The sequence below is a fragment of the Chamaea fasciata genome, unplaced genomic scaffold (assembly GCF_029207755.1).
Source record: "Chamaea fasciata isolate MVZ Bird 193981 ecotype frontalis unplaced genomic scaffold, bChaFas1.0.hap1 SCAF_1, whole genome shotgun sequence".
Classification (NCBI taxonomy): domain Eukaryota; kingdom Metazoa; phylum Chordata; class Aves; order Passeriformes; family Sylviidae; genus Chamaea; species Chamaea fasciata.
Genome location: NW_027094086.1, coordinates 73,198,449 through 73,213,313, shown reverse-complemented (window position 1 = coordinate 73,213,313; position 14,865 = coordinate 73,198,449). Strand labels below are relative to the sequence as shown.

Below are 14,865 nucleotides of genomic sequence, written 5' to 3'. Positions count from 1 at the left end.
GGGTTTAATACTCTACTAAGGCTTTATTCCTTTATCAAGCAACAGATTTTCTGGTTTGTCAGTTTCAAAAACCTTCCACAAAATAGGTTTCAAATACAGTGCATGGCAGTGCTATTTTGGTTGAGTGCTGATGCAAAACATACAATCTATAAGGCTATTACACTGCTAAAGCCACATAACTTCTTTTTAAAAATTAAACATTTTGTTTCCTAATAGACAAAGCCTGAAATGGCATGTGTCATATTCTCAGAGTACTATGGTACTATATCTCAGCCATTTTAAAAATTATACATGTACTGTGCTGCAATTATTTTTAATAATTTAAAATTTCTTATGTAAATTCCATGTATTCCTTTTTTATTATGCTCCAAGCTAATACACAGTTCTTGTTATTGCTACCTTTAGCTTCATATAATTTTATATTTTTATATTCCATTATTCTCTTTAGTCTGTAAGGGTAACTGACTTGTATCAGTCTTCAATAACAAAGTATTAATTCTTAATGTATAGGGATGCTCTGGATTTATGAACTTATTCCCATTTCTAAAATGTGTTTTTCCAGAAAAGAGTCAGTGTATTTTGATCTGATAAATAATACTCATATATTTTTTCTATGTCTACAAGTCATGCATATTATAAGACCATGTAATAATGTCAACATTTAAAGAATTCCTTAGTGACCTTTAATTACTAGATACATCCAGCATCTACTTTATGAGTTTGATCATGGTAAGTTTATCAAATTAAAGATCTCTTCACGTTGAGAAAGATTTGACACATTTGGTACATGGTACTTTCTGTGATTTTTTTTTTCTTGGATACTTCACTTAGCTAGATCAAAATATCTTTGTTACAGAAGAAATTATGAAATTATTTGATGCTTATATCTCCAGTGATAGAGCAAGAGATGACAAAATTCCTGGGCCACAGATAATTTGTTGTGTCTTCTAGGCCATATCAATTTTTCCCTAATTAAACACTTGGTAGGAGGCTTGGTTCAGGATTTGATGCAGATCCTGAATTTAAAAATTACCTACCATTCTTAGGTGAAATAGAATTTAGTAGGTTTGTGAAGTAGCTATCCTAATTAAAAGGAAAAAGTACTGTGTGGTAACTCGGTTATTTTCCATGTGAACTTCATACAATTTTAAATTTAAGAGAAGGAAAAGCATAGTTGCCCTTACTTTGGCATGGAGGAAATAATTAGAGAGACACTCCAATAAAAACAGCAAAAGCTGTGAGGGATGGGGAAAAGAAACTGGAAAAGGCAGAATAAGAAACAGTTTCAAAATGTTAAGTTGCAGAGAGTCAAGAAAAACCAAGCAAGCAAACACTTTCTGCAACAAGCCTTGTGTTCAGTGCTAAATGCTTCCTACCTCTTCATCGCCTCTTGGCTTCATTAACAGCACCAGCTGTCAACGAGAGGTAAACACCCCAGGAAAGGCCTTGCCCTTCTGAATGACTGAGACTTACTCGCTCATGTTTTTCCCCGGGATGCTCCACAGTCTTTATTATCAAGGTCCCAGAATGTTTCAAAGCCCATGATGTACCCCAAAAATAGAATGTTTTGTGTGACTTGGTGAATGGTGTAAGGAACACAGCTAACTTCTAAAATGGTGTTTCCAAGCCATTGTCCTGTTCAGTGGAAGACTGCCCATGAACACACCACAACAGGCTCTTGTTCATGATTTCCTGCCCTAATGCTAAAAGTGAATATCTCCCCAAGCTGTGAGAGCAGGGGAAACAGTCTCACTGGGCTCTATGCTCTCCTTACTCACTGCTTTCAATTGCCTTCCCACAGCCAAAATAATTTGGTTTAGGCTTAGGAAGTAGTGTAAATTAATCTCCAGACTGACTTTATTTCACTACTTAGTGCTAAACAGCTGGGAAAAGAATTGGTTTTTTACTGAAGCATTCCTCATTTTCTCATTGTCTTCAGTAAAATGAAAGAGCGGAAAAGTGGACATGATTATCAATTATGATTATCACTTTTTTACATTTGCTTGACTTTCTAGATGCTTGATAAGTCTACTTGTTTTACTGAATATGAGAAAACCCTTTTCATTAAAAGCCCACAAGTTTTTGATTATTATTTCAGTAGGTCTTGCTGTATTGATGCAGTCTCTAAGAACATGGTGGTTGTCACATTACCTGCTAGAAGGCTGTACTACCTACTGCTCAAGTAATATATTATTCTGTAAGTTCTAAGCAGATTAATCTCTAGGTATCCTTTGCATAAAGATTTAAAATATGGAAAAGCTTATTTAAATGAGAGCAACACTTTCTGCTGATATATTTACTCCTGGGATGCATATGGCAGCTATGTGTGCATTCCAGTGTTGCATAAACATTTACCTGTTTCAGACCTTTCAACATGAGCAACTGTAACTTCCTTCCATTCTGCATTTATTTGCAATTATTTTTATTGTTAGAATAAGTAAGGGCCAAACTGGATGCTGTCTAAGCCATGCAGGTCTATTAGAATCAGTTCTTTTGTTCTCAAAACCAGCTCCAGCTGACATGTATGGGATATGTCTGCTTATGAGTGAGCAAGAACTGCTCTCTCTAGGTCACAGGGAGCACAACCCAGTCTGTAAGTGGAAGATACACAGCATGTGCCTGTGCAGTTAGGTGGTTTTAGTTTAGAAATGTGCAGTAGGCATCACCTTCCTCATCATGAAGGAAATTTCAGATGTAATTTACACAAATACCTGCTGAATAGGTCTCAAGGTTCTTTTAGGCAGATGCAATTGCTTGTATTCACACAGAAAGCCCCTGTTCTCTGTCATGCCCTTGGTTTTAATCTCCATAACATCCTAGCTGGGAGAAATTCTGTCTGTAACTAGCAAAACATAAAGACAACTTCATTTACAGTAACTAGGCCCTATCCACCAGTTTATGAACACACCCAAAAGACAACCCATTTCCTTTGGAGGCCAAGGGAAGGACACAGTCTTCCCTGAGACATGGTGTTGTCAGCTATTTCAAAGTTGTTTCAGGAGACATGAGTTAGGGAAGAGTTTAGCCATTCTTCTTATAAATGTAGATAGCGTGAAAAGGTTCTCATTAGGAGGGTTAAATTCCTTACTCTACTAAGACATCCTGGGAAATGTGTTGCTACCTTTCTCTGCCCACTCCCAGCAAATATTTTGAATGTAGGGAGTTTGAGCTTTTATGTGGGTCAACACAATGTAACTTTTCACTTTCCAGTTTATAGAGATAATGTCATCTCATAAATAGAAGTTCTTAGACCCAACAGTCACTCGGTAGTTTGCACTAATGTTTTCTACCCAGTGTATCAGCTTGGTTTACTGATAGCTTTTATATCACATGAGGGCAGCTACTCGAAAAGCTTAGAAACAGATTTTGAATTTAACACTTGTGGGCAAGGTGTAAAGGCTGACAGACAGCTCAGCATGGGCCAAGACACAAGCAGAAATTCTTGCACAATGTGTTGCCATGAAAAGAAAGGAGACAATAAATTTGCATCACAGCATGGGAAGAGGCAATGACCAAAATCTCTTGGCATCTCTGAAGAGGGGAAGAAAATATTGTGGTGGAGCACTCTGTGCACAGAAAAATAATGTTCGAGGACACAGACAGAGAAATAACATGCCAGGAGGGGGAAGGAATAGTGTGCTTGAGTGTTGCTGGGATTTTTGTTTTTCCTTAAGGGAACTAGATTTACTATAAGGAGAGCAAAGTGGCAGGAAAGAATAAGGGAGTGATTGAGAAGAGAGGAAGAAAAAGATGGAGCTGCAGAGAGGAGACAAAGTGTGAAAAAAATGTTATATAAATGTAACATTGTTATCAGAGTGAATGCCTTATTGACTGGAGAATGTTAGCAGAAGTTTAACTTAATTGGTCTGTTAATCATTGTACAAATTGCTTTCTCTTGGGTGTACATAACATTGTTTCTTGGTTTTTGCAGCAAATATTCTACAGGTAGGTTGTGAGGCCTTTAGTATTTGCCATGGTAATATGTGACTAAACTTCATAACTTCCTGTTCTAAAAAATCATTGTATCTGTAATAAAACTTATGGAACAGATGCACTGTGTGCTTTTAGGAGAAAAAAACCCAATCACCAAAACCACACCAAACCAAAACCAAAACTACACCTCTATCCTTACCTGATTAAAAACCTAAACTGAAACTCCAGTAGCCAAGCAGTCATGGTTGTCCAAAAGAATTCCCTGAAACAGATTTATTTGTAGCTCATATGACTGCTGTAGCAAGGGAAGGTTCATATGCCTGTCATCTCGAAAGAGGTGGTGGGTGCAGTCATTAACAGGTGCCTCTCTCTCTTTCCTGTTAATATCAGTGTCTCATACACCTTTCTGAACATCAGATCCATTCCCAGCTTTGTATCTGCTCTCTTTTTATCCCTCAGCCTCCGCAACTCCCTTCTGATCAGGTTAGCTTGTTTTCATTTGTGGCAATCATTCATCAGTTTATTCTGAGTACTTCTACAGCCAAAACAGAAATCCATTAAATCTATAAAGCAGTTTAATCTCAACCAATAATTACTCATTAATCTTGCTGGAAATACAAATTTTCTTCAGCCCATTGCCAAGGCATATGATTGAGGAAAAAAGGTGAAGTATTTAATCATTTTTTTAAAGTTTGTTAATGACAAATTCTGGCTGACAGATTAAAAAATTAGGTCCACTGCACTGGGGTGCATTCAGTTTTTAAAAAGTGATTAGCTATATGCCAAGCTGTCAAAGAAATTTTGCATGAAGAAAGAGGAGCTGTTAACATTATTATGTCTCTGCCCAACGATTTTATAATGTCCATTTTAAATACACATGGAGAAAAATAAGTCAGCAGCATACAGTAATTTTCAAAAAACTGAGTTTTGTAACTATCAAAAGAGAAGCCTGAAACACCTTTTATACTCATTCATATCCTGCCCCATTTTTTCTCCCATAGGTTTAACTTTAAAAACACTTCCATCTTTCCCTCTAAAATTTTAGTTACATCTGCTAGCTAATTGAATTGAACACAGATTTTGGCTTTTCTGTCCTGAAGAACTTCTCCTTATTCCTGCTCTCCCATCAAACCATGGCTGCATCCTGGGAGACTCAGTTTGCCAGTGCAGTTGGATTTGCTGACACAGGTAGGTCATGGCCTGGCTTGATTTAGAAGTCCCACACTTGTTAAATAATTCAACCTATTTTATGGTTACTTGCTTAATACCCAGTTTCTGTGGAGTTGGTAAAGTGTCTGACAAAAGGTCAAATTGATTGCACTGCTTCTCTCTGTTGAACTTCTCCTGCTTCCTCATGCTGCTGTCAGTGTATTTTCCCTTCTGATTGATTTTCTAATTCAAAAATTGATGCAGAAAAGTCTTTTCTAATGAAAAGCTTGTTTGTCAATATTCACCACTCCCTTTATGGATTTCTGTTGCATTGTTACTTTTATTACCAGCCCCATACCTGATTTGCTTGAAAACCCAAGTCTTCATTCTCCAAATGTGTAGTTTCATTTTAAAGATCTTTTTGAGAGCAGAAAGCATCCTCATGCTACCTGACCATACCGTATTTTTATATACAGAAAGAGAAAAAAAAAACCTGTTGTGAGCAGCAAGTCTTTATTTTTGGTCAGAGATGAATTCCCAGATAAAAGGATATGTTTCTTCTTTGCCTTATGACACAAAGTCAGACTTTAAAAGCCTTCTACTTGTTCAAAGTGACTTGGAGGTTGAAGAAGTGACACTGTGTAAGACTGTGTGTGACACACACCTCTGCTGTGCACTGTTCTGTGCAAAGTATTGAGTCTTGAACTCTTTTTAGTTTGACAGAAAACCCATCATAATGTTTGACTATTACAAAGCTTCAGCATCACAGATGTTGAACTTTTCTTGACACTTGTATACATCATACAAGACAAAGCAAGTGTAGCTGCATTACAGACATTGTTTTGTGTTGTGGTGATGAATTGTTTCTGCCACTGATCACCACACCAGCAATGGAGTAAATGGCTGTAATAACACATTTTCACATTCGATTTTTTAGTTCCAATATTGATTAATCTTTTTTAATACACCCTTAGACTTTCTTTGCAGTTAAATGCAGCAGCTTTTGAGGGTTCGTCTATTCAAACAATAATTACTAACTAAAAAAGATCCTGTCATTCAAGTGAAAATAGCCCACTTTACCCGGTCCTCCAAGATTTATACAGTTGAGCACATCCTCTCATTAATTTGGTTTTCCAGGATTCTGTCTTGTTGAAGTGAAGTTTAATAAGAATGCACATGTAATAGAAGCACCCTCTCTCCCTACATCTGCTAAAGTTGTCCTAGAAGGATGGGAACTCGAACTCTGAACTGGCATCAAATTTGCAAGATCAAATTTTCACTGGGAAATCTTTACTAACAACTTGATGCGAGGGAAGTGAATTGGTAATCCAAGACTGGCGACAAGTGGTGTTCCTCGGTGATTGGTATCAGGACTGGTGATGTTCAATGTCTCTTCTGGCAACGTGGACATTGGGACAGAGGGACAGAATTCACCCTTAGCAGGTTTGCTGATGACACCAAGCTAAATGATGTGATCAACACAACAGAAGGAGGGGATACCATCCAGCAGGACCTGCACAAACTTGAGAGGTGGATCTTTGAAAACTTCATGAAGTTCAGCAAGGCCAAGTGCAAGGTGCAATCAGGGCAATCCCAGGAACAAATACAGGCTGTGTGGAGAATGGGTTGAGAGTAGCCCTGTGGAGAAGGACTTGGGGGTATTGCTGGACAAGAAGCTTGATGTGAGTTGACAATATGCACTTGTATCCCAGGCCAACTGTATCCTGAGATGCATCAAAGGAAGCAGGACCAGCAGATCAATGGAGGTGATTCTTCTGCCTCTCTGGTCTGCTCTTGTGACACTGCACCTGGAGTGCTGCATCCAGCTGTGGAGTCCCAAACAAAAAGACATGGACCTGTTGGATTGAGTCAAGAGGAAGGCCCCCAAGATGCTCAGAGAGCTGGAGCACCTCTGCTATGAAGACAGGCTGAGAGACTGGGGCTGTTCAGCCTGGAGAAGAGAAGGCTTCAGGGAGACCTTACAGCACCTTCCTGTGCCTAAAAGGGGCCTACAAGGAAAGTAAGAGAGGGATTTGTTATAAGGGCTTGTAGTGACAGGACAAGAGGGTTAGCAAATAGGCATGATCTCGTCTCGCTTTCTATTACTGAATTGTTTATTCCCTCAAGCAGGAAAACAGAGTAATCCTTAAAGGCTCTGTGGCCTGTATTATTTAAAAATAATTTTGCTATTCATTGGTGTGAACTTAAAGAGCGAAAGTTGGTGGAAGTAAGTGCTATCTACTACTGTCTATTCAGACCCTGAAAGAGGCTTTCTTCATTTATTATGCTACAACAAAATTCCCTGTTTATTCAATTTGCGTGAGCTTAGTATGTCATGGGAGAAAAACTGTAGGGATCTTCAGGGACACCATGCCCAGTATCACACAAACCCCTTACTTATTCTTAGAGTGGTTGTCCCCATAGGCTTATCAAATCAAGAGAGAAACATGAGTGAAATACATTAAGAGATTCTGGCAGAGGCCTGAGCTTCTGAAAAACATCTGAAGTTTTGCAGTACTTGCAAGACTATTTCATGGTAACTTAGTGTCCCAGACCAGAAAATGCAAGTAGAGAAAAAGGAAAAATTCTGGAGTAATCTCTGTCTGTATATGCATAGATTGCCAAGCAGAAAATAGCAAAGTGTCCCTTAGAAAGGGTTTAGGAGGAAAAAAACCCTACCACAACTCAGTACAGAAACTACCTTAGTAAATATCTTTATTTACCTTATTTCACCTAAATGAAATAGCCTTATTTCTAGCTGGTAGAGCAGTTTATCCTGTGTATAAGAGTTGGATCACTACACTCATTAAGGATAGCACAAGCTAACCCTTTACTCTGGCCTTCATACAATTGCCTTGAAATGTTTACAGATGTAACTTTTCTATAAACATATATTTCAGTATTGATGTTTTTCATTCAGATTACAATGAATCCACCTAGGCACTACACTCTTGATGTTTGGAGATGTTTTAAATGATTCTTGGTGAGCCAACATGAAAAGAAGGGGAAAGTGCATTTGTGTAGATTAAAGTGAGGTGTGGATGTTAGCATAAGAACACTGAATTGTGGCTCAGAGATAACTGTTCATGTTTTGCATGAATGAAAGAAAAATCATACACCTGATCTCCTTTCCCAGAATTCCATCTAAAACGCAGTTTCCCTTTTATTCCAGTAGTTCAGAAATAAATTATAGGGTTTCTTTCTGTTTCTCTCTGTTCAAACTCTCAAAATTTGCACAGCTTCAGCATACAATGAATGAAGTATCAACAGAGCACTTAAGGAGTTGATCAATTCTAAGTGTGTAGGAATTTCTGTGATTGAGAAAAAGTAGGTATTCTACCCATATACAGGAAGCATATATGGGTTTGAACTGGGAATAGCTTTCCTCCACTACCATCAATCAGTTGTATGAGAAAGGATCCCTTTATATGAAGATAGCAATCTGCACAAATGTCAAGTGATTGAACAACTCTTTCATAAACATGTGGCAATCCATTTTAATACCAACCATTGATTTTGGCAATGAGAGTGAAATCCCTTCAAATTGTATTGATAGGTTAAGTTTCTCTATTAAATGCACTGCAAAATGGCCTGGGTGTTGTGCACTGCTGCAATAGATGCAATAACTTTATAGTATGTGTTTTCTTATTTTTTTAACAGAGCTTTCCTGAGGTGGTGATGTATATTAGCTTACTGAAATAAAACAGGATGGCTGTTCACAATATTTTAATAAAAGAGAACATGCTCAGGCTGCTATGTAATTAACTATGCCTTTGAGATATTCTTGCATGTGGAGTAATTTTTTTCCTATTAAATTGCCATTTATTTGTGACCTTTAATGTGTCATAAACGGTCTTCTTTCTACATCCTAAGCAGTGCTGGAGAACAACAATAAACTGTTGTTTTGCTCTCCTTAAATGACACTTACAACTTGGCAGAGTTACAAGGAAGCTGGTAGGTTTTCCATTCAGGAGCTAAAATAAAGGACATATCCGTTGCTCCCAGCAACATTTTACTTCCTTGAAATTTTAGAAATACAATTAACTGTTAGATTTTCCCCTTCCAAAAGTTTCTGGGTTAAGTAGCAGATTGTGTCTATTACTGTTATTATTATTATTATTATTATTGTAGTTCTTATTAGTATTAATATTTCATTGGCCTCAGCAAATGTTTAAAAGAAGTTTCTAACACTAAACCTCTGAACCTGCTTTGGTGCTATCTCTTTCTTCCCTCCGTTTTGGGAGGAAGCTGAGGGCAACCTCTGCACCTGTGTCTGCCCCAGGCAGTGCACACAATCCCAGTCAGCTGCTTTTTTGTCCCTTCGGACCCTGGAATGGTGCTTTTTCTTCCTCAACGTGTATGCTGTGTCCTGTCGAATCAAGCAAAAGTGACCTCGGCTTCATTGTGACATTTTTAGAGAAGGCTACTGAACTGTGCAGTGAAATTTTATGATTTCCAATCAGAAGTGGTAAATGTTAATGATAGGGTACATGGTCCCTAAGTCCCTACGGTACATTAAGTACATGGTCATTGTGGTTCAGAGAAAGGGGTGGCTCTATGTAAGTAGAAAGGTGCTGTTTTTTTAAGATCTGTATTGAACATGGAATTTTAAGACAAGGATAAAATGCAAGTCTCTAGTCCAGTCCTGAAGCCTTTAACCTAAACATTGGCAGCAAACAAAAAAGGCTTTGTGCAAGGAATTCTTTTAAAATTAAAGTGGGTATAAAAATTACATTAAAAACCTTGGGAAGGGCTCATTTTGGAGTCAAAGCTGACAGTTTATTCACATGAAGTATTTGAGTATGAAGCTTAATATTTATGTGAAAGGGAAGGCTGTTTTGCCTGACAGGATCTTGGTAGATGAAATAATGGAAGAGTTGTTTTCCACCAGCATTCAGATCACAGAGGTGTTGACCAATGCAAACACATGTACTGAATAAGATAGTTCAGCAAGAAGTTCTCAGGAGCAAGTTAAATCTTTTTGACTTCAGCAAAATAATTGAACCACTTTAACATTTGCACCATGCCAAAAAAATCTGTCACCAATCTTTTATGGGCATCATTACACCTATGGGGGTCTTACCTGGGGTTGCAGAAATTTGTCATGAATGTTGATTGAGTTTCATTTCCACCTTTGGCACTTTGATCCTTGACCCAAGAGCTCTCAGACTTCAGGCATTGTGGCATTCAGCAGCAGGAATGCTGTACGTAGATTTGTTCCTGGCAACATGCTTTGGAGCCTCAGAGTTGTCCCCAGTGGAGGTTGGGCCAGGCACTTATCCCTTAGCTTGTGACCTTGCCACCTATTGCCTTGCACATGTATAAAAATATAAGTGTAAGTAAGTATAATTTTCTAGATGACTGAGTACTGTAAAGTTTGACAGCTTCAGGCCATACAGTCTGCAAAGCAGAAGTTTAAAAGAAAAGTTTAAAGAAGAATATATGCTCCAAAATGTAATGTTTTGTATTTTAAGAGACTGATGAGACCTGTATGACTGATGCAGAATTAAATTCATTCAGTGTGAAATTGTGCTATGCATAGAATCGTAGAATGTCTGAGTTGGATAGGACCTACAAGGAACATCGACCCCTGGCCCTGCACAGGACAGCCTCAAGACATCATACCATGTGCCTGAGAGCATTGTCCAAACGCTTCTTGAACTCTGTCAAGGCTTGGTGCTGTGAACACTTCCCTGGGGAGCCTGCTCCAGTGCCCAACCGCGCTCTGGGTGAAAAACCTTATTCTAATGTCCAGCCTAAAGCTCTGACACAGCTTCATGTCATTCCCTCAGGTCCTGTCCCTGGTCACTACAGAAATCAGCGTCTGCCCCTCTGCTTTCCCTCATAAGGAAATTGTGACTGCAGTGAGATCTCCCCTCAGTCTCCTCCAGGCCAAACAGACCAAGTGACCTCACACACTCCTCATGCAGCTCCCCCTCAAGGTCTTTCACCATCTTGTGGCTCTCCTTTGGATGCTCTCTAAAAGCTTAAAGTCTTTTATAGTATAGCGCCCAAACCTGCTCCCAGCACTCGAGGTGAGGCTGCCCAGTGCAGAGCAGAGCAGGACAATCCTCTCCCTTGCCCGGCTGTGATGCTGTGCCTGATGCCCCCCAGGACAGGGTTTGCCCTCCTGGCTGCCAGGGCACTGCTGGCTCAGATTCGATTGCCATTGACCAGGACCCCCAGGTCCCTTCCCGTGGCGCTGATTTCCAGCCTCTGGTTCCCCAGTCTTGTCCATTCACCCCGGGTTGCCCCGTCCCAGCTACAGATTACGGCACTTTCCCTTGTTAAATTTAGCAGGGTTGGTGATTGCCCAGCCCTCCAATTTGTTCACCAGTAGCTTATCGACTTCCCGCAATTAGAAAACCTAAATGACTACACCTATGTGTGAAGATTGATCTGCACTCTGGTGGAAAAAAGAAAAAAAAAGCTGAAGGCATGTGTCTGGGCCAGTGGCAGGGCCGGGGGCTGCAGCCTCCGCCCGGCCGCCTTCCCCGTGTCGCCCAGGGCCGCTTCCCTAAGCCGCTGTCGCGACCGCTGCGGCGGGGGGCGGCGTGGGCGGCTCCGGCGGTGACGGGGGCGCGGGGGGCTCGTCCCGCCGTTGCCATGGAGCCCTTTGTGCCCGCGGAGCGCCTCCCCCGGCCCGCCCGCGCTGCCCCCGGGCCCGGCAGCTGCCGCCGCTGCCCGCGGCCCGGCCGCGCCCCCGGCCCCCGCCCGCCTCCGCGCACCGCCCCGCGGGCTGCCTGTTGTTGTCGGCCCCGCTCTGCCCGCCGCTGGGAATGGCCCGCCGCGGCCACTGCCCTTCCCAAGTTTCTTTTTGTGACTGTTAAAAGGAGAGGGGAGGGAATTTAAAAAAAAAAAAAAAAGAAAAAAAAAAAAAAAAAAGAAAAAAGAAAGAGTAGAGCTGCTTAAGCCACCACTCCGGAGAGGAGGGAAAGTCGGCTCGGCGGTGAGGAGGCTTCCCAGGGCGCAGCTGAACTGATTCAGGAGATTAATTTACAAGTGGGCGACAAAAGGTAAAGCCTTAAAGGTGGACCGCTTGTGTGAGATGGAATGGGATCTTTCGTGGAAAGGTTTATGGCTTGTCTTAAAACGTCACTTTTGAATGCCTTACGGATGTTTTTCGACTTCAAAACGCTCTTACCTAAGAGCAAGTAGGTAGCATAATGGCAACATTTTAGAGTTCACAGTAAAGGCAAGAAAGTAAATGTTGCTCTTCAGTGTCTTGTTTCCCCCAAATGCCTCGTGTTCTTATTCAGCAACATCTGATTTGACTGCGGTTATTTCTTGGTGCGACCCGTCTAAAGCAAAGCTTTAAGTAATTCCATTGAGTTAAAATAATTCAACCAGCCGATCTTCCTTGTGCAAAAATGTATTTCTATAGATGCATGCGTTTGAGTTTGCAGACCTGTTGGCTTTGTACTTTCATCCTAGAAAATGTTCTCAGTAAAATACCATATACTTAACTGTAGTGATATCTCTCTTTTCAAATTAGTCTTAAATAGGTAAGAACGGCATTTACATCTTTTATAATTATATTTAGCCTTTCAGACTTAGCTGAGCTTTTAAGGTTGATTGTTTTTTAGATGCATCAGCTAATTTGAAATTCATTACAGATAGTAAAAATAATGCGTGGTTATGACCTGCCAGTTTCATCTGGTGCTGCTCTAGTCCTAGGGAAATGTGACTGACTGTTCAAGGGATTAAATAAATTAATTTCATGTGGAAGTCAGTTGTGTGGAAAAAGTCCCGACAGCCTTCTTTGACACAGATCTGTGTACTTGTTAAGGTAACAATTCAATAGTTTGATCTTTTGGCTGAATAAGTGAAATACATAAAATGTAAAAACAAACCACCCTTCCTTATGTCTAGTACTTTCTACCAGCAGTAAAAAAAAGACTTTGTCAAGTGTATTGTTTTTATGTGTTTTTCCTGACTCAAAACACTTCAGAAATGTCTTAATGTGGAGTAATACTGTTTACTAGGTGACTGGATTTTCGAGATTAAAAGGAGTAAACATGTATCCTCCCAAAGTCTATAAGGACTGAAATACATGTCTTTGAAGGTTTGGGTTTTGTTGGGGTGGGGTTTTTTTGGTGATTTTTTTTTTTCCCTGATATAGGTAGTTTTTATCAGTTAAAGTAGGAAACAGAAGGTTTTCTAGGCCAAAATGGTATAACTACTCAATGTTAAGCTAAGTAATGGAGTGTTTTGTGGTTTGGGTTTTTTTGTTTTTCCCTTTTTTTTTTTTTCTTCTGGTAATCTAGAGTATTCATCTTTTAAAAAAATCTTTCTTCAGATATTCCCATCTTTATTAGACCAACAGAACTACTGTAATTACTTCAAGATGAAATTTTATTTCAAAAAAAGTTCAGTAAAACAAATTTAACTTTTGACTAGTGCTCAGTAGTTCAAGTGCTGTGTGCAATTGATCCAAACTTTTTTCCACTTGATCCAACTAGTCATTTAACTAGTTTGTCCCTCTAGACTGATTTTAGTAAGACTGCTTAACTTGTTCTGTGGTATTTTTCAGTTGATTGTGGTGTCTTAAAGCATGCTCATTTACTGTGGATTCTTTCAGTACCTTTCTAATTGCAGACAGTTTAGTTTCAGTGGCTTCTGAAGTCATGTGCAGAAACTGGGTACCTTCTTTCTCTCCCTCCTGAGATGTGCTGCATAAAGGCCCCAGTTGGTCCCAGCTGTGGGAAGAACATTAAAGTGACTAAGAAACACTCATGAAGTGCTCCTGAAGCTTGTGGTGTCAGAGCAGTAAGTGAGGTTGCTACGGCAGTTAATTCCAGTCTCCTTTTCTGAAGTCCCTCTGAGTCAGGTGTAGAAATAAAAATTCAGTGAAGTTCCTAATAGAGTGTGCTCTCAGTGGAACCTCCTGTGGTTGATAAATATTTCAAGAAGCTGAAAGTTAGTGATACATTTTAAATGCACTGCTAAGCCGAGATTCTGCATGGTCCTTTGCATACACATTTGCATTATTCATTTGTGCTGTGCAGGTAGATAATGGGCCAAATCTATCTTTGGTATTACTCCACTGATTTCTGAGTAACTGAGCTAATTCAACCATATGTGAACATCTTGCTTTTTGGAAGTCCAAGGCAAAGTCAGAATTACTTTGGTGATTTTATTATACAGGTAAGAGTTGTTTGTATACTAACTATTAATGTTCAGTAGCTTAAGCATTTCTTCATTAAGACAATTGCAAGCAGAAGGTATAAAATAAATTTTCTTCTTTTTTTTTCTGAAAAAACCCCCCATGGTTAGTGTTTTAGTTGCCGAAGTGACAGAGAGATGTGATAAACCAGCTTTCTGTCATTGGTAAAGATTCATCCTAATAAGCTACCAGCTGAGAATTTCTTGCCATACTTCTTTGTACCGTGATACACTCTGCACATTTTAAGCATCCATCCATGCCTGCCTCCATGATACTGATGTGCTGCATTTGTGTGTATGTCTGTGTACAAATTGGACATATATCTCTATTTTAAATAGCTAGGTACTTGCTTAACTTACAGTGAGAGGCAGAGGTAACAGAAAATGGAAAGCCTTGATCTATCAGCATGGACTAGATTTAAAATGCTGACAGGGCAGGTCATTCAGATGGCAGAGTGTATAATGCATTTGATGGAAGCTACTACCCCTACATTGAAATTTGTATATGAAAGAGGTTATTGTTTATGGGGGAACTTTATTTCTTTCTTTCTTTTAGTAGATAATGATGTTGTAGAAGTTTTCATGTCAAATTTAACTGTTTAATTTTAAGACCCAGAG

At 39.7% G+C, this 14,865-nt stretch overlaps 1 protein-coding gene across 5 annotated transcripts in view; it reads left to right on the top strand.

The window, feature by feature from the left end:
• Positions 1 to 14,865, top strand: part of CTNND2 (catenin delta 2) — a 640,488-nt gene that overhangs the window by 205,985 nt on the left and 419,638 nt on the right. Inside the window, exon 1 of one of the 5 annotated variants that reach the window (XM_066186204.1) lies at positions 11,817 to 12,098. The exons of the other annotated variants lie outside the window; for them this stretch is intronic. The gene's annotated coding sequence lies outside the window, so the exon portion shown is untranslated. Of the gene's footprint in view, positions 1 to 11,816; positions 12,099 to 14,865 lie in introns of those variants that run through there. 5 annotated transcript variants of the gene reach the window in all.